This window comes from Lutjanus erythropterus, chromosome 22 (genome assembly GCF_056507025.1).
Source record: "Lutjanus erythropterus isolate fLutEry1 chromosome 22, fLutEry1.hap2, whole genome shotgun sequence".
NCBI classification, from domain to species: Eukaryota; Metazoa; Chordata; class Actinopteri; order Lutjaniformes; family Lutjanidae; genus Lutjanus; species Lutjanus erythropterus.
The window spans coordinates 11,891,713-11,916,275 of record NC_139338.1 but is presented as its reverse complement, the minus strand read 5'-3'; the positions used below and the strand labels follow the sequence as shown (position 1 = coordinate 11,916,275).

General features: G+C 40.1%; 1 long non-coding RNA gene across 1 annotated transcript in view; it reads left to right on the top strand.

Annotated features, from left to right (window-relative positions):
• Positions 1–22,326, top strand: part of LOC146306681 (uncharacterized) — a 137,595-nt gene extending 115,269 nt beyond the window's left edge. The window contains exons 4-5 of the long non-coding RNA XR_014768953.1: positions 18,674–18,820; positions 22,141–22,326. This is a non-coding gene — a long non-coding RNA (uncharacterized LOC146306681). The remainder of the gene's footprint in view (positions 1–18,673; positions 18,821–22,140) is intronic.
• Positions 22,327–24,563: the final 2,237 nt, after the last annotated feature.

The window sequence follows — 24,563 nt, the reverse complement described above, 5'->3', positions numbered from 1 at the left end:
TAGCTGTTCAGCAGCTTAAAAAATCTAAGTGCATTGCTTTCATTTTCTTTAATATTGAAGTGTGCTGCATGCTGTCCATAGAGCTGAATTAAACAGTGATTTGCAAGAATGACATTAATTGCCACGTCTGGCCCAGTGGTGCTATCCATGGTACTGAAAGGAGTGTTGGGAGTTTAATTCTAGCACATTAAATTAGCATTTAACATTTTGTTTTGTTGTATATGATCACATCACTACTATCTATCAGCCTGATATTGGCCTCTCACAGCTACATCCATCTGTATTGGTATTTAAAAATATATCTTTGTAGCCTTTTATGTATATTTTATCCTTTTTTTCTTGATTCGTGTTTTTAAATCTTTGCTGTTCTATAATGATGATGATGATATGATAATAGTTATTTACTGCAAACTATCCTGCCTCCATTAAATATCTTTGTCACATTTCATATAAGAGAGATCACCGCAAAAAAATGTATGTTTATGTAGGCCTATATATTCTATATTCTGTATAATATGTATTGGCTGATATATCAATATTGAAATGTTTTTTCACTCCCTTATATTAGTATCAGCACCAAAAATCCTGTATCCGTCAGGCTCTACTTTTAACTTGTGCAGGATAAGTCAGTGTAAGTTTTCTTGCTTTTTACAGTAATTTTTACCAACACTGTTAAACAGGCAGAACCAGTGTTAATATGTTATTAATTCATCTGCATAATTCCTATTCCAGTTGATGTATGGCACCTGGTAAGTGGTCCATACTAGTGATTAGTGCCAGATTAATTTCTTGTCCTTTGGTGTGAAGCAGATCCATTTACACTGATTTAGAGAAGAGCTCGGAGTAGATACTCACAACGGTCCTATTGGCAGCTAGCTAGATGGTCATTACTAATCTAAAGGCCCCCGCGGGAGGGAAAAAGGAGTGGATGGGTGTGAGTGTTTCTGCATGCGAGCGAGCGCGCGTGTACGTATGTGTGTATATGTGTGGAGGGTGAAAAGGTTGAGACATTGGACCAGGGTCACACTTATAAAATGTGGGGGTCAACAGCAAAGATCATCTGGGGTCAAGCCCGTAATGGGAGCCATTTTTCATACGGCGCATTCCTCATCCTGGCCTCTGAGGTAGGGGCGAGAGTGGAGTAGTGAACTGCACAAAATGGCATTTCAATGTGCGTAACCTCTCGCCTCGCGGCGTCCCCTCTTGACAGGCAATGGCAGGTCCTTCTCATCTCTCTCCGGCTGCCTCGTATATCACTCACAGCCTTTGCCCACCTCTCTGTCCCTGGAGACGGAGGCCTGAGAGAGTGAGAGGGAGAGCGCGGGTGATGCGAGCGGACTGCTTTTCAATCTAGCAGCTACTCAACAATCAGGAACACATCTATCACTGGTCCTAAAAGTAATTTTGAACCCAGTGACACACATACACGTGTACCTGCGGCCTGTGATATAGATGAATTGTCGGCGACAACCGCCGGGCTGCCTTCAACATTAAAAGCAGCATCAAGTCCAGCACATACACTCTAAGAAGTAAGAGTTCTAGAATGGTTCTTCCTGAAGGGCTGAAGGTCTACCCAGATTGATTAGCTTCTGAAGAACCCTCTTGTAAAGAAAGGGTTTGACAAGGGCTCTTTGTAAGACTGAAGGTTCCATTAAGAACCTTTTCCAATTAAGGATTTCTTCAAGGATCGTTGAAATCCTCGAAGGACTCTTCATCAAGGGTTCTTTGGACCACAATACAAAAGAGTCCTGGATTATAGAAAAAAAAAAAAACCCTTGGTAGAACTTCCCAAGTGTGTTCTAAATGAAACCAGTGGAATACAAAAAAGTTCTTGGGTTCTAGACAAAACCCTTGGAATATAAAGAGGTTCTCTGTAGAACCTCTTGGTGTGTTCTACATGAAACCATTGGAATTCAAAAGAGTTCTTCGTAGAACCCCCCGTGTAGGTTTGAGTTAACACCCTTGGAATTCAAAAGATTCCTTGGGAAAACGCCCTAAGTGGTTCTTGGTAGAACTCTTTGGGTGGGTTCTAGATAAAACCCTTGGAATATAAACAGGTCCTTGTAGAAATCCACCTGGATGGGTTCTTGTTAGCACCCTTAGGAGGTGAAAAGTCTCTGGATAGAACCCCCAGTGAGGGTTTTGGGTGGAACCATTACATCTAGAAGGGTTCTTCTTTAGAGTGTGTCACATGGGGTTCTGGGAGAAACCTTTCACAGACAGTTCTAGGTATAACCCTTTATGTTGGGTACTAGGAAGAACCCTCTGAAAGGCTTCCATTAGAAAACTTTATAAAAGCTTCTACCAGGAACCGCAACAAGCCGAAGAACCCTGGTTCTACTGAGCACCTTCATATTTAATAGTGCAGACCGAGCTGGCTGAGGTAAAAAGCAGAGTGAAGAGACTGCAGTGTTGTTCTCCTCTGTAAACTCAGACAGTCCAGCCACTTGGTGGCACTAGCAGCCAAAATCAATGAGAGGAAACAGAGGGAGTGTGTCTGGTGTAACAGATAGAGCTGTATGAATATTCTGTTTCCATAACATGGCATCAAGCATGAATATTCTCAACAGCAGGCATAGGAATATCAAAATAAATCATGTGCTGTAAACATCTTATTAAAGATGAATATTTGAATTTCAGGGCTGCTGTGAGAGTAGCAAGGTCTGCCAGGAGCACTGTGGGTAACTTCATGCGAGGCGGGTAGAGAGGCACATTCACACACACATGCAGTAAATGCATCTGATAAAAAGCCCTTTGTGTGCCAGTGCAGCTTTCACTATCAGCCTCTTGTTACTGGTGAGGCAGCAATTAGAAGTGAAACACTTCTGAGGACAGGGGCGAAGCTAGTTTGTGATTCAGGTCATGCTCGAGCCTAAATGTCATTGGCCAGAGTGCAGCAGGTTAATTGAAGGCGTCTTGTCATCATGGTCTGCTTCGCTGAGATAGTACTGGGAGAGAGGAGGGGGGGGGGGGTTGACCCATCCTAAAATCTGATTGGCTAGGCCTGCACCCCTGCCTCTTAGCACTTGCATACCCTCCCACACACACGCACATGTGTGCATCTATTCTCACCTTCCCGCTGTGCTGCTCAGCAATAATCAGGGCATATGCATTCATTATTATTATGGAGGTGGAGTACGACAATCTCAATACTGATGATGTAAAGGAAGCCGTTGCATTTTATTTTACTCAAATATAATTTGACTGCCTATCCAGAGTAGAGCTGAAACAATTAGTTGATTCACCAGTTAGTCAATTAATCATTTAAAGCCTCCTCTGTTAAAAAAAAAATGCATTTTACTTATTGTTTCTTTGCTGGGATGTTTGACCTTCACTGTGCAGAATGATGTATGTGCTGCAGGGCAGAACAATTAATTGAATTTTTTTTTTTTTTTTTTATCAAAATTGCAAAATGGCCTTCTGCAATTTTCAAATCGCACGTGACGCAATATTTCTTAAAGGTCAAATGTGTGTCAGAATACCATTTTAAATTAAATATTGTGGTGCTCCTGAGATTTCTTGGCCCAAACATGAAACATCTTTGTTTGGTGCAGATTCTCGCAAAAATCACACCAGAATCATTTTAATTTGTTTTTTACAATAACAGAAAAATTACTGAGGATTTTTTTTTTTCTAAATCGTTAATTCCTGGTGTGCAGAGTGTGACACTAGAAGTCTGTTTCATCTGCTAAAGGAGGAAAGTTGCTCTGTACTCAGCTTAAGGGATGGTTCACCCCAAAATAAAAATATATATATATTTCCCTCCTGGCATGTAGAGCTGTTTATCCATCTAGAGTTTTGGAGATATCAGCCCTTGAGATGTCTGCCTTCTCTCTATTATAATATCACTTTACTTGTAGTGCTAAAAGCGCCAAAAACTATGTTTGAAAAATTCAGTAGCAGTGTCTCTTTACAGAAATCATGACCTGGTTATGCAAGACATCCATAGACCTCGTTGTGAACAGTTTTATGATGAACTACTTTCTTTCTAGTAGAAAAGAAAGTCAATGATATTGAAGGGGAGGCAGACATATCTACAGCCAATATCTCCGAAACTCTGCAACTCACACCAAAAAAAACTCTTAGATGGATAAAAAGCACTGAAGGCCAGAGGGAATGCTTGTATTTTTGAATTTCGAATTGCTCCTTTAAATCTGAGTGTAACACACCTGTGTACAGGCAAGTTTTTCTGACATCACAACTAGTTTAGTCTGAAAGCCAAGTGTAGCCATTTTTGACAGAAATTAAATAAAAGTATTATTATATGTCTTAAAGTTCTTCTCTCGGCATGTTTTAAGTGGTTTATTTGGTAAAATGTCAGGCTTTCAAATATGAGGTTTTGCTGTTTTTCTCTATTTAATATAATTGCAAATTGAATATCTTTGTTTATTTTTTGTAAACAAAAAAAAAAATTCAAGAAGTCACCTCAGGATTGTCAAGTTGAATTTTATTCATTTGGCCCAATGTCACATCATAGTTTGCCTTAGCGTTCGCCTCCGACTGGCTAGTGCTTGTTGCCTGCGTTTGTTAGGTTGGTTATGGAGGCCATTTCTCATGCATATGAATACAGGTGTGCCTTGAAATTTTCACTTGCCGTTTGGTGTGGCTTGGACAGAAAAGGTCTGATGAACTACTGCTTTAGACCCTCAATTAATATGGAAAAACTCACCCCAAAAATCCCTTTAAGAGGCGGAAAAAAATTGGATGAAACCTCAGGGAGAGCCACAGAGGAGTGATCCACCTCCCAGGATGGACAGATCTGCAATAAATGTCACGCATACAGAACACAACAGCAAAATCACATTACACACAGACTTTGATGGCATTTTTTATGATAATCATAAAATAATTAATCACTAAATATAGAAAATAAGCACATGTTGCAGCCCTAATTCAAATCAGTTTATCATTCTCAAATATCCATAGATGTTTTTAGAGGTTCTTACTGGAGCACAATCTCACTTTATGTGCAAATATATGTTAAAAGATATATTTGCTCTTTGATGCTTTTGAATTCAAAAAGGTAAAGAAATATTTTACAGTTCTGATACACCAGATGTCAAACAAAACCTCAGAAAATCATTATAGAACAAATGCAGCAGTCATTTAAATTCTAGACAAATTATCATTGTTTCGACTGCAGTCACCGTGTTGGGGCCTGTAATCCATTTAGACAATCACTAATGACAGTTCTTGAGAGTGAGAGTCTGATAAAATCCATCCGTCCAGCTGTCAGCAGGGCTGATACTGTAATTATTTGTATTTCGTTTCAAATGTTACACTGTCACTGTGAAGTCTGGCAACGTGGAAATATTACGTGGTGATGGAACACAGATGTTAGACTCATTTTTACTCTGTATTTGTGAAATATTTTTTTTCAGAATGTCCTCCATATTGTTCCAGCATGTACCTCATTCTGTTCTGGTAATTAGTCGGAAGCTGTTCCCCTTTATAAATATTAATTTTCTCGTCTTTCTTTGCCAAAGCCTGAGGCGTCCCGCGCAGGTGTTTTGTGAATAACATGGAGGACGACCGGCTAACTGCTGCAGAAACAGGAAGTTGCTATAATAACTGTTGTCCCCAGTGCACCCTGGGTAATAATCAGCCCTCATTTGTCATAATCGCAGGTAAATACTCAAGCACGGCTGCACTGGTCCTAGCAGTACGGCACTGGCACATTTAAGACATTAAGTTTCCAAAAGGGTTTTTTCTTGAAGGGCTGAGGTTCTACCCAGAACCATTTCCTTTTGAAGAACCCTTTTTTGAAGAAATGGTTTGCCAAGGGTTCTAATGGTTCCATTAATAACCCTTTTCATCCAAAGAATCCTTTTAGAAGAAAGAGTTCTTCAAGGATTGTTGAAATCCTTGCAGAACTTTCTAAAGAACTGTTATGTGTGCGTCAAGGGTTCTTTGTACCATGATATAAAGAGGTTCTCGGTAGAACCCTTTGAAAGGGTTTTTGAGAGAACCCCATAGGTCAGTTCTACATGAAACCTATGGAATGTTAAAAGGTTCTCTGCAGATCTCCCTGGGTGGGTTCTATCTAAAACCACTGGAATATAGTGTGTCCTCTTGGAATATAAAGCGGTTTTCGGGAGAACCTCCTAGGCTGGGTCTTGTTAGCACCCTTCTAAGGTGGAAAGGTTCTGGATAGAACGCAGAGACAAGGTTTTTGGTGGAACCATTACATCATAGAAGAGCTCTCTGTGGAGCCTTTTATAAGGGATTCCGTGTCAAACCTTTCCCAGGTGGTTCTAGGGATAACCCTTTATGCCACTTTATGCTTTATAAACTGGTTCTCCTATGGGGACAAGCTGATGAACCCTTTATGGTTCTAGTTAGAATCTTTATTTGTAAGAGTGCAGTGACGGCAGGGGTCCACAATCATTTTTCACTCATTCTTGTATTAAGTGAACAGGCGTCGGGGTTGTTCTCCGTGGCTTGTTAGTGTTTACAGACACAACAGCAGAAATGAAAAGGGCAAGTCATGGCAGCATAGCAAACGCCGGATTCAAACTCGGGTCGAAGTACACGGGCGGTTACATGAGTGTAGTCAACCATCAGGGGTCCGCATGAATTATTTATAAGGTAGTTTACAGTATTGTTTACAACCTTCCCTTCCTTGATTGCTTGTTGAGGAAAAAAAAATCAATGATCCCTGTATTTAGTGCATCATAATTTAATAACAGATGAAGTCAGACTTTATTGCTAAGAGGAGTCGTGTTGCTCAGGCTCTTGCTGGCTGGTTATGAAATGTACAAAGCCAAAGCCCGAGGCGAAGTTTCTCTGTTGTGCTTGCCATCTCAGTGAAGAAACTCTGAGATAAGACAAATGGTTCAAATGACCTTTGAAAAGATCACCATCTCTCAGTTCGCCTGAGAGAGGGAAGGCAAGAGGGAGAGGGAGGATAGAGACGGGGGCTATTTCTATATAGCGAGGGATAAAAGTGGATTCCCAAACTGTGCGAGTGTGTGCCCTATTCGTCTTCCCCCCTCCGAATGCTTTCTGCTCCATTTACACAAGCTAAGTTTATTTGTCTCTGTCTAGGACTCAAGTGAAGCAGCAGAAGCAGAAGGGGGAGGGAGGGCGGAGGAATTAGAGTCTGACTTCGTTACTCATTAACTGACAACTCGTATGATTTTCTTTCATTTCTCGGTTTTTAATGAAGAACTTTAGGTTACCCCTCACCGCAGAGGGTGTCCACCCTGCACAGCTAGCTGCTAGCTCTGCCGGCCACATGGGCCTTTCATGGTGCTCATTACGGTCCAGTCCTGGGAGAGTCCGTATAGCTAGCTACCTCTCAGTTGTACGCCCACTCCCAGAAGCCATTCATCTGTGTTTGAAATTTCTGGATTGCTCTATACTGTGAGCAAAGACATTTTTTAAACAAAAGTGCCATAAAGAGTTAACAGATATTGAAAGACTTGTACAAAATGTGTGAAGATTTTTGAGATGGATGTAGCCATCGGCAAGTGCAGGCTTCATTTCAGCAGATTTTTGTGTACAGTGTGCACCAAGAGAGACTTAACTTAATTTTTTTGTAAATATACACTCATTCAGAATTTGATGCCTGCAACATGTTCCAAAAAAGTTGGAACAGCTGCAGGTTTGCTACTGTGTTATATCATCTTTTTGTTTAACAGCAATTGGTAAGCATTTGGGAACTGAGGACACTATTAGTTGATATTTTGAAAGTGAAATTCCTCTTTTTCTTGCATGATGTATGACTTCTTGTGCTCAACAGTCCAGGGTCTCAATGAAGCAAAGGCTTTATAAAGTCTTTCACTGCTCTACTTTGGTCATTTTAAATAGATAGTACTTCATTGATCCCAATCTTGGAAATTCTTAAAAACTTTTTTTCATACTTGTACTTGTTATTTATGGATGGCAATATCAATCTGTCCGTTGGTCGACCGACGAGTCCACCGCTGAAATATCAGAACTATCCAATGGATTGACGTAAAATTTTGTACACACATTCACGGTCAACATTCTCCTGACTTCGGTGATCCCAAGATGTTTCTTCTAGCGCCACCAAAATTTTAACCTGTCAAAATGTTTTGACCAAATACCTGCAAAACTAATGGCATTCCCACCAGAGATGCACGCCACACTTTTTTCAGTTCCCAACTAAATTCTGATACCTGAATTTGGATATCTGCTGATACCAATATACTGATACCAGGGTGTTTCACATCCAGTCAGTTTTTATCATCTGGAGAGCTTAGTGTCCATGTTGCTAACTTCATGCTCCAGAGCCTGTGGGATGATGTTCTCTCACCATTGTTGGGTGCTGTAGTATTCTGGATTGTGATATTCACTTGTGCTGCACACAAATGTAAAATTAGTTAGTATTTGTAGTAAGTATGTGTTCAGAACTTGGTGGTTTCACTTTTGTTCTGGTTTATTAGTGACCTAACTAGTACATTTCTTCACAGCAGCTGTATTTCGCGATCGTTTTTCCAGCTTTGTGTCCCCTGTGTTAAATCATAGTCAAGTTTTAACGTGAATGCTGCTTTTTGACTCTCATTTCATGCTACTTTGCATAATATTTATAAGTAATAGAAACATACGACTAAAGAAACTGGATTGTTACATGGATTATGATGTTAGTTTGATTGATGAGTCAGTATCAGCCTCTAATAGCCTGCCAATATTGGATCAGATCGGTCCCAACTCTAATTCCCATCAGCCTCAGCTTTGTATTTAGTGTTAAATAGCATGTCCTAGCATGTTAACAAAGTTACCTGCTTAGCACCATCATGCTAGCATTGTTATTTTAAATGTGTTGGCATGACACTAGCATTATGATCAAAGTACTGCTGTGCCTACATACAGCCTCGCAGAGCTGCTAACATGGCTGGAGACTCTTGTCCTGTTAAAAATTCAACTTTGCCCCCTCTACTTTTATAGTTTCAGTTTGATATTTCTTACTAAAATCATTTTGGACACAAAATCTGGATGAGAGAAGAGATGAGTGGATAAATATTTTAATATATTACTATGAGTTACCTTCAACTTTTACCAGAGGCTCACAGCAATAAGCTTAGCAAGCAGCAGCAAGTGCTTTGCAGACTTTTTTTTTGCCCCATGTTTTGCCTCTCAGGCAGCACACAGTCCACCTTATGTTATTGGTGGGGGTTGTTGAGGCAGCATAAGAGGAAGACTGCAGTTGCAACATGGGGCTGAAAAAGATATTTCACATCATCTGTGTGTTTTTGTTTAAAAAAAAAATCTTTATTTTTGCTCACAGTTAATATCTTAATTTCATATGTTCCTTAAAGGAGAGTAGAAATTAACATCAATCAAAGATAAGTCACTAAAGGACACTGCTCTTTGTGTAACAGGCTTACTTTATTTATCATTAGGAATCAGCCAAGGAAACTGAACATGATTTTGAGTAGGGATAGTGCATTATAATGATGCAGAGATTTCCATAATACTTCATTTTGTTATACAACCTTGACATGAAAAGCAAAGTATGATAACCAATTTCTTATATCTATATTTGTATGGGTGCCTATATGGATTTATATACTTGTATATGTATAATATAATTGTATTATCCTTTGCTAACAATAGAACACACAATAAACAATTTAATAATTCTGTCTGCCCTTCTTCTGACCAAACCCACATCCTTGCATAAAGCTTTGAATGAAAGGGGCACTTTGTTAGTTAAACCGTCATAGTATCGGTTGCTTAAAACTGGGGTTCCACCGTTGAAATTGTTCTACTGCTGCACTAACTGCTGGGTAAGTGCATCAGCTAAATGCTTATTTGTGTTAAATGCGGTGCCACAACAGGGTGTTTCCTGCCTCGCAAAATTAAAATGTGAAACGACTTGTGCCTTCACATGATGTAACCTATTAAACTTGTTGGTGTGTGTGTGTGTGTGTGTGTGAGGGGAATACGAGGAGAAGATGAAGTCCGGACAGCAGCATCACTTGTGCCCCAATTAGCAATGCGGGGCTTTGAATGGGTCTTTAACCTTAGCGGAGCTTAATCATGTAATTAACGAGAGGGGGGGAGCTGCCTGTCTAATGGAACCCTCCCGCTAGAAATATTCCCTCCAAAACATCGTCTAGACTCCATGTTTTCTGAGACAAAGACATCATTTGTGACCTTTAAGACAAGGAGAGGGGTTGCTACCTAAGGCATTAGTCTTTTATTTAGCAGTGCGCTGTTCTAAATTAACTTCTTATTGTTATTCGGTCTGTGTGCAGGTACGTGTGCATGCATACCTGGATGTGTAAAGCTGTAAACATCTATAATGTTCATCTACACTCTTATAAATAAAGGTGCTATATAGAACCATATAGGGTTATTTAGCTTTTTCCCAGAAGAGAACCGTTTTTGATTCTAGGTAGAATCTTTTATAAAGGTTCTGCCTTTATAAAAACCTTTCATGGGGTTCTACCAAGAAGCCAACATAAAGGAGCCCTCTCTGGGTGTTCTATCCAGAAACTTTCCACCTTGTAAGGGTATCAACACGATCCCACCAAGAAGATTTTAGGGTAGAGTCCCTTTTTCCACCAAAATAGTTCTGGTTCTTGAACCAATTCCTTTCAAGATGATTGGAACCTTGGTGTTACCTTGTGAATCAGCCTGTGTTTCCATTAGTTTTGAATGGAACCACTGAAATCAACTGTCATCAACAGAGTGTTGCACGATGAAGAACGACCACTAGAACATGACACACCCACTTTGGTTCCAAATGAAAGCCTGCTATTTTTGTTTCCCGAAGGGAACCAACTCTTCCGATTAATCTAATCTAATTTTTAGTGGAAATGCTCCAAATGGTTCAAAATTAAGTGCTTGAACTGGAACGGGGCCAGTTCCATGTTGGTGTAAAAGGCCCATATGAGAGGTTCTACAGAGAACCCTACTATGGTGCAATGGTTCCACCCAGGACGCTCTCTGGGGATTGTATCTAGATTCTTTCCACCCTCTAAGGGTTTCATGTGGAACCTGCTGAAGGGGTTCTACCAAGAACAGTTTCATATTCCAAGGGTTTTATCTAGAATCCACCCAGTGGGATCTAATTTAAAATAACCATTTTAACCTATAACCTTCTGAAGGTTCTACAAAGAACCATGATGTATTCTACAGATGAGACAAAAACACAAGAACACAAGTAAAATAAATTTCAGATACATCTATAATTAAAAATTCTATTTGAAACATGATGAGGATCTTTTAACACCCAAGCTTTCAGCAACTCTTAAAGAACGGGGAAAAGGGTTTTTCGGTGCTTAATAGAACCTTTAGTCTTACAGAGAACCTTTGATGAACCATTTCTTCAAAAAAGAAGCAAATGATTGTGGGTTGAACCAGAGCCCTTCATGAGGAACCATATAGGAACCCTTATTTTTTAAAGTGTATGTAAGTATTTGCATACCACTGTCACGATTGCCCACCCGGGGTCTCTGCTGATGGCTGATTACCCACCGCTGGCATTTAAACAGCGGTTGTAGGACCCACTTGGACATGCCACACATCAAGCTGGCTGATTGGTTGTTTACAGCGGCCTTGCTTTTAATTGCTCATCAAATTATTGGCTTAATGATAAGACATGGGAGATTGAAAGGGACATATGGATTCGGACAGTGGCCATCAAACGCTTGCCCACCACATTGCGGTTTTGCGTCTGTGGTGACTATTAGCCAAACAAGCTGAGGCCTATTTAGCAGTAATCAGCAGAAGCACTGTGGAAGATAAAAATCAGCCGTGGGCATTATTTTCCCTTCAGCCTTCAAGAGTGACAGGCCTATTATACAGTGCATGGAATTTATGAGATGATCATCTTTGATGGCCTGGATGTCCGTCGTTCGCTGTAATGTTTTCTATGGTAATGATGCTTCCCCTCTGCCTAAGACCACAAAACCGCCATCCGCCTTGTGACTCCATCTCTCTGCTGAAAAGTGATTGTTGACGGCTCCATTAAGGGGTGAAAAAATATTTTCTTTCTCCCTCCACCCCCTCCCACCCACTCAGAAGCTTTATATATTCACTCTTCAACTGAGCTTATTTATTGTCATCTTCTTCGGTGCGGGGATGCATCAGGTTTGAACTTGTCGCTTTGATGGGGACGGGGGTGATTTGAATCGACCTTGATACAACTCCTGCGCATGGGGAATGTAGCATTGCCGTGGTACAGGGAATCAAAAGCTGTGGCCTGGAACAGTGCATGCTGTTTGTTGGTCATTATGGCTGCCCTATAACCAGGCCACAGATCTCACATCCATCAGAGGCGCGTCTCATCTATCTAATGAAAGAAACTGTCAGGATGTGTGTTAGATTTACAGCAATACATCAGTGGATTTGCTTAAGGGTGCATACTCACAACAATCATCGGTTTTTATCTAGAACGTGAGGAAATAAGATCATGTTTGATTGAGGCTCAGTATTAAGATCTGAGGGACTCCTAGACAGGGCCGGATTAACCTGTGAGGTAGCCCAGGGGCTGCTTTTGATCCTGTATTCCCTTTAGATACACGAGGCACATAGCTCATGGCAGTCTACATGAGGCAACATTAGCCCCATACTCCAACTAGCATTTCTTCTATGCTGCAGTACCGCCATGTCTCCCGCTATGTGTCACTTAATCTCTGGTAATTTGATTAAAGGCACATATATTTAAAATATGCTCTATCATAGTGAAATATAAACTGAAATAATAATGCGGTCAAAACAAAATTTTGACACAGAGGATCGCAACATGATCGAGTGCCCTGTAGGGTGCCTTTCTAGTGGAGAAAGGCAATGCAGTACCGTATAACATGCCCTGCATACAAAGAAAATTATTTGGGCTCTACGTGCCTTGAAATAGTAATATAGTTCCCTGTATGTCTTTATTAGAGTTGTAGTACAGTCAAACAATTTAATTGAAACCAGGAATTGGAAGTGTTTCACCTTAAATCACTGTTTTTCCGCCCTTTTGAATAAAAGTAAGAAGGCCCCATTTACAATGAGTTCAATTCATATTTATTGTCATTAACACCATGCAAAAAATATTTGCACTGGGGCCCAAAGCCGGCCCTTGGATTTTGGTGGCTCGAAACAAGATTTTGTTTGCGGCCCCAAAACAACTCCCTGTGCCACCACCAGTCACACACACTGTTCAGAACTGAATGAATGTACACATATTGCTTGTTAGATATGTTAGTAATGTTTTCTTACAAATATTACTTATAGCTGAAACATTTTTTCATTAGAACAAGCTTGATTTCTTGCTGTCTGCTTGCTAGCTAACCTGCGTTACCATGGCTACACACAAATAATGATGATGATTTTTTTTTTAATTTTACTATATAGTATTCTTTTTTTTAAGAAATTTTTAAAAATAATGGGGGTAAATCAACTGAAAACTTGTAAGGACTGTAAAATGAGATCGGTTTACTCCGTGTTACTGTTGAATACTAAACAACTGTGTGTAGTAATTGTAGTAATTAGAAAACAGCAGAGCACGAGTAGAAAAACAAGGAAACGGAGATAGAGGTGTTTTCGAAATTAATTTTCAACAAAAATGTCAAGAATTCACATATTATGAGTAAAACATTTCATTTCTTTTAACAGGGAGGAGGTGGACACCGTTGTGGGGGCGAGCCAATCACAATTATGTTGCGCTGCTGGATTGCGCTGCGTACTATAGCCCTACAGCACTTTGTTGCCTCTATTAATGTCCTTGAACTTGCTGCAGGCGAGCAGAATCCCTCCTTTATCCTCTTACTGTTTTATTTTACCGTGCAGTTCGCAAGGTCAAACATGAGTATTTTCTGAACTAGAGGTCAGTCCCATCCTCTCTGTCAAACTGGGTCTTGTCATTTAGCATGTCAGAGTTCAAACAGATTAAATTCAGGATTCAGTCTGTTAAATGAACTCATTTGAATGAATTACTTGTCAATTTGAATGTGTTGCTTGCTTGTGCTTTTTTTTTTATTAAATGTATGGATTTCTTTGGACAGCTTTACATATATATTGCTTTATATATTTTCTGCTTCTTTCTTATTCTAGATAAATTTTAGACACGTACTTATCGATAGAAATGCTAAATGCAGTCGTGCATGAAAGTGCATATGTTCAGAACATATAACAAATAAGCACCCCAGTTTCTTTCACTTTCTTTATCTAATCCATCAGGTCATTAAGTACTGAGATAAATTTAGATCATATTTTATGTTAAATGAGGAAAGACTATCTTTATTTTAGGTTTTAAATGCGATACAAAACTATCTGTTGCAGCAACGCAACAGTGTGTGGGTGTTATTTTAATATGATACAAAGTCAACATGTCAGCGTGCATTTTGACGCAAAGTCAAATTGTTTGTATTTTATCATCAAAAACAAAAAAACATCTCCAGTCATGAACATTTATTTGTTTCAAACTTGTTTTATCTCAGACTGAAACAACAGAGAGAATATGAAATCTGACCTCAGAGGTTTGGATCTTTTGACACCTGTTTTTCACGATGGGAATCATGGCAGTAATTGCTTTTGAGGGGTCCCTGATCCATTTACACTACACTCTGCTTTCCAAAGCCGGAAACATGATTTGTATTTGACACATGTCCTCTTTTCATCTCCTTTTATGTCTGAGCGGTCTTTGTGATGATGTTTATTTGGGGTAGACGTCGCCTTTGAGTTTGAGACCCTCGGGGAGGGCGGATTGATTTAAAAGACAGAATTATTGTTTATTTTCTATCTGGGGCTTTTATGCTCGATCTACGCACATCAACAGTTTTTACATATACGATATTTTTTTCCACACATCATTTCAAAGGATCCATAAGTTTGAGTCAATGAAATTAGCTTCCACAAAAAAAAATCCAGTATAATAATAAAAAACGGATCAATTCTTCCTGTGGAGTTACGGCCCCCTCTCTTCTAACAGTGTACACAGACGCTTTGTAATCATACCAAACACTGAACCACACAAACGCAGAAGAACCAGACACTATAAACACTTGAATTGCAATCCAATATCCTCTCTGTTTTTCTCCACTTTGGATCTTGAACATGGAGGTGTGCATTCCAATTATCCTTCGTTGAAACATGAATGCCAAAGAGTGAAAACAATATCCTGAAAAAAAAATGCAGAGGAGTTTGTCTCCCAGCTGCAGAGGAATCCAGTTAGACTATACACCCTTAGAAGTAAAAGTAAGAAATAGAACTATAAAGGGTTCTTCAGTTTGTCCCTATAGGATAACCCTTTTAGGTTCCTGGTAGAAACATTTATAAAGATTCCACCTGGCAACCTCGCAGAGGGTTATACCCAAAATCCAACGTAAAGGGAACCATATGTGAAAGGTTCCACCCAGAACCCCCTGTGAGAGATTCAACAACGGAGCCTTTCTATGGTCTAATGGATCCAGACAGGACCCTCTCTGGGCCCTTTTCCACCAAATTGGCTCTGGTTCTTGGCACCTTGATACTATCTAGTGACCAACCTGCGTTTCTGCAAGTTTTCAGTGGAACTGTTGTAATCAAGGATGTCATCAATAGAGGGCGCTGCACAATGTACAACAACCTGTAGAAAGTGACACGCCCACTTTCTTTCATTCTTAAGGAAAACGATTTTTTGGTTCCACTTAGAATCACCTTCCAAGGGTGCAAACAAGAACTCACCCATGGGTGTTCTACCGCAAACCGTTTTATATTTTCAAATGTTTTATGTTTTACCCACCCAAAGCCTTGCTTCTTGAATTGGTTCCATATCGGTTCCACTGAGGGTTTCATCTTGAACCCAGCCACAGGGTTCAACCAAAAACCCTTCTATATTCCAAGGATTTCTCCTATCCCCTAATCATCTTGTCTTCTGAGGGTTCTATGAAGAACCATGATGTATTCTGGAGATGATGCAAACCATTGTTGAATCTGATATATTGTTGCAAACATGAGAATTACCAACTTAAACAAACAGTCCAGCAGAGTAGGCATGATGGGATATGTGGGCCATCACTACAACCTACAGGGAACCCTTATTTCTCAGAGTGTATCTGAGGGAAGAACTGGAGAGCAGGGGACAGAAAGGGACCAATCAGACGTGTCTGCTGTCTTATGGTGGGTGTATAGTGGCCATGTCATTGGCATCCTCACAAGAATTGGACTCTGAGATTTAGCAAACATCTCTTTTTCTCATTTATCCCCGCCCAAACTCTTTCAATCCATTTATCAAAGCAGCCACCGTTTTTCCCTCAGTTTTTCCCTATTCTTACATATTTATTCATGCCTCGGTCTCTTTGGATGATGTGAAAATCGATGCCTAGTCCATGTTCGTGTCCTTCTGTAAAACATTTCTTCCAAAGTTGTCTTAGAAAGAAAACTTCTGCAAAATGTGAGGACAGAGATCAAGTCTTTGCAGTTTGTAATGTATGCTCGGTCAGACGCACACATGCCTCTGTGTGTCTGTGAAATGGTAATTCTTTTTTCTTCTGTTCTGTTGTTTTGTGATTGTACATCCATAAAGGACACACATATACATATTGAGAGAGAACCTTTATCTCCCTCTTTAATACTGGCTGATTTATCCTGGCGGAGCACAAGGACGATAGCCTCCTCAGGCTGTGAATCATTCTTGCCAGCTGACTCTAATCACCAGCTAATTAATAGTTGATGTGCTGGCTTACAACAACACGACTGCTATTAACCTGTACATGCTATTGATTTAGCCTCGCTTTAGGTGCTTCGGCGGATTCTTCTGGGGAAATTGGACGCTGGGGTTCTGATATTCTAGGAAATCAAAGTTTGAAGTGTTTGCTCACACTCACACTTGCTGAAAGTTGAACTGAGGCCTGAGTGCTGATTGATGTACTGTTGCCCTGGATTCTATATTCAACATTGAATCCACTGATTCTTTGTGATTGGAGTAGAGGCCTGGTCAGTTCAAAACTGCAGAACATCAAGTATATTTTGCATCTGACCGTATGTAAACACCTGCAACAAGATAGTGATGATAATATGGTCAACATCTTTACATCAAAAGTTCGACATCTAGGAAACATTGTCCATCAACTTTGACTGCATTTGAGCATGAAGCATCATCAATGGAAATACAGAGTCCGCCTTCCCATGTCTCGCCAGAGTCTTGCCATCTGTCGGCTCTGAACACAGTCCGCCTGTCAAGTGCTTGATCTGGGATGTTGTGGTGGAGCAGTTCTCTCTAAGATGTGGTACGGCAGTCTCTGATTTCCCAGCCTGAGTCCCATTTCATTCACTCCATTTTCCTCTTCACACAACTCGCAGTGCTTGGTCCAGCTGATCTGACTGGCTGGTCGAAAGATGCCTTGTGTATTGTTGATGGTCTCAGAGTGTGCTGGTCTTTAATACAAACCCCAAGCTTCCATTTCTGATGCCTATGAGTGTGTTTCTGTCATACAAATACAATACAAATCAACTTATGGCTCACTTACACAATCATTCACAGTTCAACGTACATTGAAGTCTGATCTCTGCATCTGAACCCATCTTAAGGTGAAGTGAGCAGCCATTTCTGGCACCTGTGGAACAAATTCGGGTTCAGTATCTTTCTCAACTTGGGGAGCAGAGGTTTGATTGAGCTGCCAACCTTGCAATTAGTGGACAACCCACTTTCCAAGTTCTATGACGTCTTTTGAATAAACTCAGTTCCACGAGTGGTTAAGCTCATTGTCTCAGAGAGGCTTTTGACAACAAAATTCTGAGAGCTTTTGTGACTAACTTGCGATAGGCTGCTTCTGTCACACTAGCACATTAGTGGTGGTGGTGGTTGTTCACCATCTAGACCTGCAAGGAGTCACTTCATCACCAAAGCTTCTAGACTAAAATATTTTACGATTACACTCATTTCAGTTCCGTTGTTTCACTTTCTGCTGTGACCAGGGCTCAGCAAATGACTTGCAAAAGCAGATTGTCTTGTGTGGAGGTGAAATCCAGGTTTTTCATGCTTGAGTTAACCAGTTCCATGGTTCTTTTATTTTGGACAGTGACATACATTTATAGAATAATGCTTTAACTTGTTTTAACAGGAGGGCTTTGTGCAGAGCAAGGATTAAAATAAAAAACGTGTTTTGAATGAAATGACACAGTATTACACTGCAAAATTGACAAAAAATAGATCATTTATTTTGCAGTTTTTGACTCTGGTCTGTCTAATTGGTAGTCTGCCTGTAATGTTAACTGTGGCATGGCTGCGAAATGCTTTTAAATGGTGTATCCTTATCGTACTTATGTGACAGCAGTTTATAAGCACTGTTGTTAATTTTCTGAGAGATAAATTTACTGTTTAGCTTGAACAATCATAATACCAGATAAATCAGTGCTGTAGCCATTTGACAACCTAATCTACAGCTTTTCATCAAGAGGCTTCATTTGTCGCAGCTTTTTCTGCTGCCTTCATCTGTTCAGTTACATTAATAAATGAGTTTTCATAGGAAGACACGACTGCGGTTAAAATGCAAAAAATGAAAAAAAAAAAAAAAGGCCAAATAAAACCATCTCCCTGACGACGCATGTTTTACAGCTCACCGAGAGCCCGCTGAATTAAGCGCGATGCAAACACGGCAAATTGGATCAATTTGCCTCCTCTAAATAGATGTGATGCACGGAGCCTGAATGCTCAAATGAATAAGAAAGAATTTCAGAGTTTAATGATGTTGTTTTTGTTTGTGCATTTCTTTCCCTCTACTTCATGAAGGTTCCAGAAGATCAAGCGTAAGGAGGAAGAAAGATATCACATAACAAGGCGGCGTGGAGGCGCCGATTGTGGTGTCACGGGCTCTGTGCTGCAACCACCGGGAATGAAGTGACAGGCCGTGGTGGAGCACAGGGACAGAATCAAGAGGTGAGTGAAGCATATTAAACTGATAAGTGGCCATGCGGAAAATACTGAGGGCCGCACGCCAAAATGACATGCTAAGGCACATTTAAACACGTGACCGGGGGCGGGTTTAGAAACGGGGACCAAGTTGGGGTACAGTTTTAAAGAAGGCAGGCTCATTAATAAATCCTAAATATCTAACTTTAAATATTCAAATATGAAGTAATACATAAATAGTTGCTATTTGTAACAGCATATAGCCTACAGCTGTGGCCAGATTATGAGAAAATGGCCCTTCAACCCTGAGTTTGAGAAAGACATCAGGACTGAAGGAGATACAAAACAACACATCTGTGTTGTTTGTAGTTGTTTGTGTAGTTTTGTGATCATTTTGTTTCTTTATGTCGTTCGTCATACTATTTATAGGCGTTCTGTTTCTGTTCAGGTGTTTTATTTTTATTTTTATTTTATTTTTATTTCACAGAGGTTCAGTGATCCAGCTACAATGATAAAAAGCCAAATAACACCGACCTTTCATGTGACACTAAAACAGACATGGAGAAAAACAAATTTGTAAAGGATAATTTCTTCCATGCATTAATGTATAGATGTGTACACTGCAGACATTTCTCAGGGACAAGCCTGTCATTGTTGTTGACATATTGATCAAGAATGGCCCTCCTTTTGTGCAGACGGTCTGGAACACTTAATGATCAACATGGAACACAAAGCTTCCCAGCAGCGCGGACACATTGACAGCCTGTGATTAAATCAGTAACAGTGGCAGCATTGTTGACGACAAAGATGATAGCACTGAGGGCACTCATCAAAGGAAAGCAGCAGCAGCTTACCACCAATGCACACACTCGCAAATAGATGTTCATGGATGCTGATGGAGGAAATTAATTTGAGCTAAAAAATGCAGCATTTATCATCAAACTGAGTGGTCACCAACACAGAATTCTGCAGACCTCATGAATAATTGTTTCCAAGCGTTATGTTTTGCCTGTCAGTCAGAATTGCTCTGCGTTAGCTGTAATACATCTGAATTAAGCGCCTGGTGGCACTCTGTCACGTACACCCCGTCGTAAGCCGTTAAATACATAAATCGGGTTTAAATGAACACACACACCACTTGTCTTGGCTGGTTTGCAGAGTAATTCATCTTCCAACTCCATGATTCTGTTATGCAGTCAAATTGACAAGTAATCCATTGCTGGTGTCCTTGTTGTCAACATTAAGGTCATTTCTGATTGTTGCATTGAGTGAACAGACTTGCAGCTTTGCAACACTTTGCAGGGGGTGACGGCAGGCAAACGTATTGATATGTGAGTGATTTTGAGCTCTACAATGACAACCTGCGAAGACTAAAAAGTGGAGAAATGTTGAGAATGTGAAGATTTTAGGAGCTGTTCATGTCCTTGTATGTTTCAAAATCAAATAAAATAGTGGTTCTCAACCTGGGGGTCAGGACCCCTAATGGGGTCGTGAGATAATTCCTGGGGGTCACCAGATGGTTGTGGGGGAAAAAAACAAATAAAATGTTGTGAAAAGCAGCACAGAGTGAGAGTCAGGAGGCAAATCAGTCCGAGGGACAAGTACACTCTTAGAAATATAGATGCTAGAATTATACAAGGTTCTTCAACTCCCCATATGAGAACCCTTTTGATTCCTGGTAGAAGTTTATAGAATGGTTCCACCCAGAACCCTCTCTGCGGGGTTCTATCCAGAACCGTCCCACCATCTAAGGGTGCGAACTAGAGGCCACCAGTGTGTTCTACCAAGATCCTTTTTATATTACAAGGGTGTTGTCTAGAACCCACCCAGGGGGCTCTACCGAGAACCCTTTTTATATTGTGGCACAAAAAAACCCTTGGCAGACCCTTGACAAAAGAGTTCTTCCAGGGACAACCCTTGACAAACCGTTTTTTTTTTTTTTTTTTTCAAAGATTCTACAGAAGCAAATGGTTCTGGGTAGAATCTGAATCCTGCAGGAAGAGCCCTTTTGGAACCCTTATTTCTAAAGGTGTACCTAAAAATCAGCAAAGTAAACCACCAAAAATAACGTCAACTTTTTGTAACAAAATACGAGACAAACCACTCAGTTCAGCACTAAGCATGATGGGAAATGAGGCTGTATTTTAGTTTGTACATTACATCAGTGATATAATTCACCTTACTTTATAGATTGTTTGTGAAAGTCAAAGCGATGGTCTTGGTGTTTGATTATCTCTGGCAGAGGGGAGTGGGAGTCACAACCCCCGCCCTGATCATTCTGGTGGGGAGGTCGTCACATCCCAAAAATGTCGAAAACCATTGATTTAAAAGACCCTGTAATCACTGTCAATCCCAGCATCCTCTAATGATGACAATCCCTGTGTATTTGGCACAGTCACACTGTATTTCTTGGCATCTTTTTCATAGGGAGTGAAAGGTACAGGCCCATGCAGTACCTGTCAGGGGACTGTGCAAGTAGTGTATTACATGGTTTTGAACAAGTGTGCTCAGGCTTTAAATGGATTACAGCTCATTATCCCCAATTACTTTTCAGAATAAGCCCGGGAAATAGAGAGGAAAACCTGACTTGGTGGTTTGTTAAAACTGCTTTCAGGAAACCTTCACAGAGGTGCGAGATAGAGCTATAAAAAGATTCACTCTTTTTTCTTAATTAGTACACTTGAGAGGGCTGTTCATATTTCGAGGTCAAGATATTGAATCGTTGTTTCTTTATAAATAAACTCTTGAATTTATTTAACAGAAACCAGAAACTGATATTAATGCGTAGTGTTATTTTCGTAATTATTATTGAGTCTTTCAGTACAGGGATTTCCTTCTCATCCTCCTTGGCCTAGTAAAACAATATTTGATATGGTTTTGTTTGGTATTGGGACCCATTTTTGTCTACCTTCAGTTTTTCATCTTTAGCTGTTTTACAGCACGCATTTATTATTTGTTTTGATAAAGTTCAGTGCAAATGAGGTGAATTTCAATTGAATACCAAAAGAATTTGCAGTCAGCTCTAATCCGCAAAGCAGCCACAGAGCGGGGAGCCTCGTACAGATCTTGTTAGGTTAGACACAAACAAGTTGCGAGTACACAGGTATAGAGTCTGTACTCTCAAAAGCACCTGAGCCGTAACATCTTGTGTTGTCTCGGAGTGTTTTGGGGTGAACCTAAAAATATTGCTTGCCTGTCAAAGAGATCATATCCTATGAAGGGGATCACTGACTGGCTGAGAAACCCAGGAGCTCCCACCAGTAGAACATTTTCTGTTTAGTCCACACTGCTAGGAAGATCACGGGTGTCAGCTAAAGCCTTCTGTTTTTCGGCATGTGTTTGAACAGACGTCCTGTGGACAGGCCATGAAACTAACAGCAGACCTGTGCTCACACCAAACCAAACAAGCACGATAACACATCATGTCGTGTCCATCTCCTCCCAGGAAGTTGATGAGCTGCTGCGTGGTATGCATGAACTACTCCCATTATCCCTGTCAATGTGAGACTGTAGGATTGTGCACCATATTTTTTTAGAGATGGTTCATGCTGCTGTTTTACTCATGTTTCTGTCCCATCCTGTTGCTGTATTGTAGTCTTTGTCATTTTCAGTGTAGCTTTAACAATTTCTCTGTGCAGACAGTATTTACATTACCATATTAAAGGTTCAGTGTGTAAGATTTGTGCAAAGTTTTTGGCAGCAATGGAATATAATATCCATAAGTATGTTTACATTATTGTATAATTGCCTAAAGATAAAAAATGTTACCTTAGAATGAACCATTTATATCTACAGTGGAATCCATAGAATCCGCCATGTTGCACTGCTATGTTTCTACAGTAGCCCAGAATAGACAAACCAAACACTTGCTCGAGATATGGACTTCACATTTCGTGAGTTTCACGGCAATGATCAAGCTCACCACTAGATACCACTAAATTCAACACACTGGTCCTTTAAATTATCTTATTCACATGGTTTGGCAATTTCTACTACTACAACTACTTGAGATGCTCTATTAAAAAAAAAAAGTTATATATTTAAGGAAATGCTCTCACTAGTTAGATTAGATCAACATCGCCTCACTAAGTTTTTTAATTTTTGGAAGGAGACCAGCTAGTTTTTATGCTAAACTAAGCTAACCAGCAGCTGACTATATGCTAAAGGTAAAGCTACATGTAAGAGACATTTAGCTTCAACAAGCATAAAAACTAGAAATGGAAAAACAGCCAGCCTGGCTAAGGTAACTCTGTCCAAAGGTAAAAAATTTAGCCTGCCACCCCTTCTGAACCTCTCAAATTGTTTACCTTTGGACAGAGCTAGGCTTTCTGTTTCTTGCTGATATTAATCCGTTGGGTAAACTAAGATAATCAGCTAATGTAGGAATGCAGTATATTATAAAAAACACTTGTGGAAATGGGAGATATAACTGTTTTAAAAAATATTCAGGACACGTAATAAAATAAGGTGGAAGATAAAGGGTTTTAAATTTATTTTCTATTATAAAATAATACAAAGTAAATGGAACAAGAGAGACTAAATGCTTTTTTTTTTTAACTTTATCATCCATTTCTGACACTTTGATTGTCTTTAGCCCTATTTGTACTGATTGTAGTATTACCTGGGGACCATTAGTAATTTGTAATAACTGCAGAGGTTGTCTGTGATCGTAATTCGGTGTGAATCTGCCACGTTTGTAATTTGTAAGGTAAAAATTACACTGCAAATTGCCCACCATATTTCGCCAAACACAGAGGTCCTGTCTCCACATATTGTAAGTATAAGTTTTTAATCCGGCTCATACTGTCGGCAGACAGCGACACACCTGACACTGCAGCCTGATTAGGGCACGTCAGCTGCAGCCACTTGAGGGATAATTATCAAATCCGAGAATGCCAAGGCTATAGTTTGCCAACTTAACCTGTGTGTTGCTATTTTCTGAAAGACAAAAGTCAAAACTCCAGCTGTTACAAGACACACGCTGTAGTGAGGACGTTCTAAGCAACTGACTGAGAGAGCGGACTGCTAGATGGGACTTGACAAAACCCAGACTTTACCCCAGTCCCCAGCAGCAGTCCCCGGAGCCAGTGTCCATCCCTCTCTCAGCCAACATCCCATGCTAACATATCCTGTTAGCACCTTTTTACAAAGGTTACACCCACAGTAAACTCTTTCAGAGGGTTCTACCTAGTGCCAAACATAAAGAATAACACCTAGAACCATCTGTGAAAGGTTTCACCTAGAACCCCCCCCCCGAGAAGTTCAACAGAGAATCCCTTCTATGGTGTAACGGTTCCACTTAGAACACTCTCTGAGGGTTTTATCCATAACCTTTCCACTTTCTAAGGAGAAAATTCCCAGGGTTTCTAGATCACACTCAGGAGGTTCTATCAAGAACCTTTATATATTCCAAGGGCTTTAACTAGAACACACTGAGAGGGTTCAATGGAGAATGTTTTTATATTCAGTGGGTTTTATCTAGAACACACTAAGGCATTTCTACTGAGAACCTTTTTATAATCTAGGGGTTTTATCTATAACCCATTCTGAGCATTTTTCTAAGAACCTTTCTATATTCCAATGGTTCTATCCAGAACCCACCCAGGGGTCTCTACTGAGAACCTTTTCATATTATGGTGCAAAGAACCCCTTTCTTTCTTCTTTGGATGAAAATGGTTCTTAATGGAACCCTTAGTCTTAGAGAGAACCCTTGACAGCCTTCAAAGAAGGGTTCCATTGAAGCAAATGGTTCTAGGCAGAACCTCAGCCC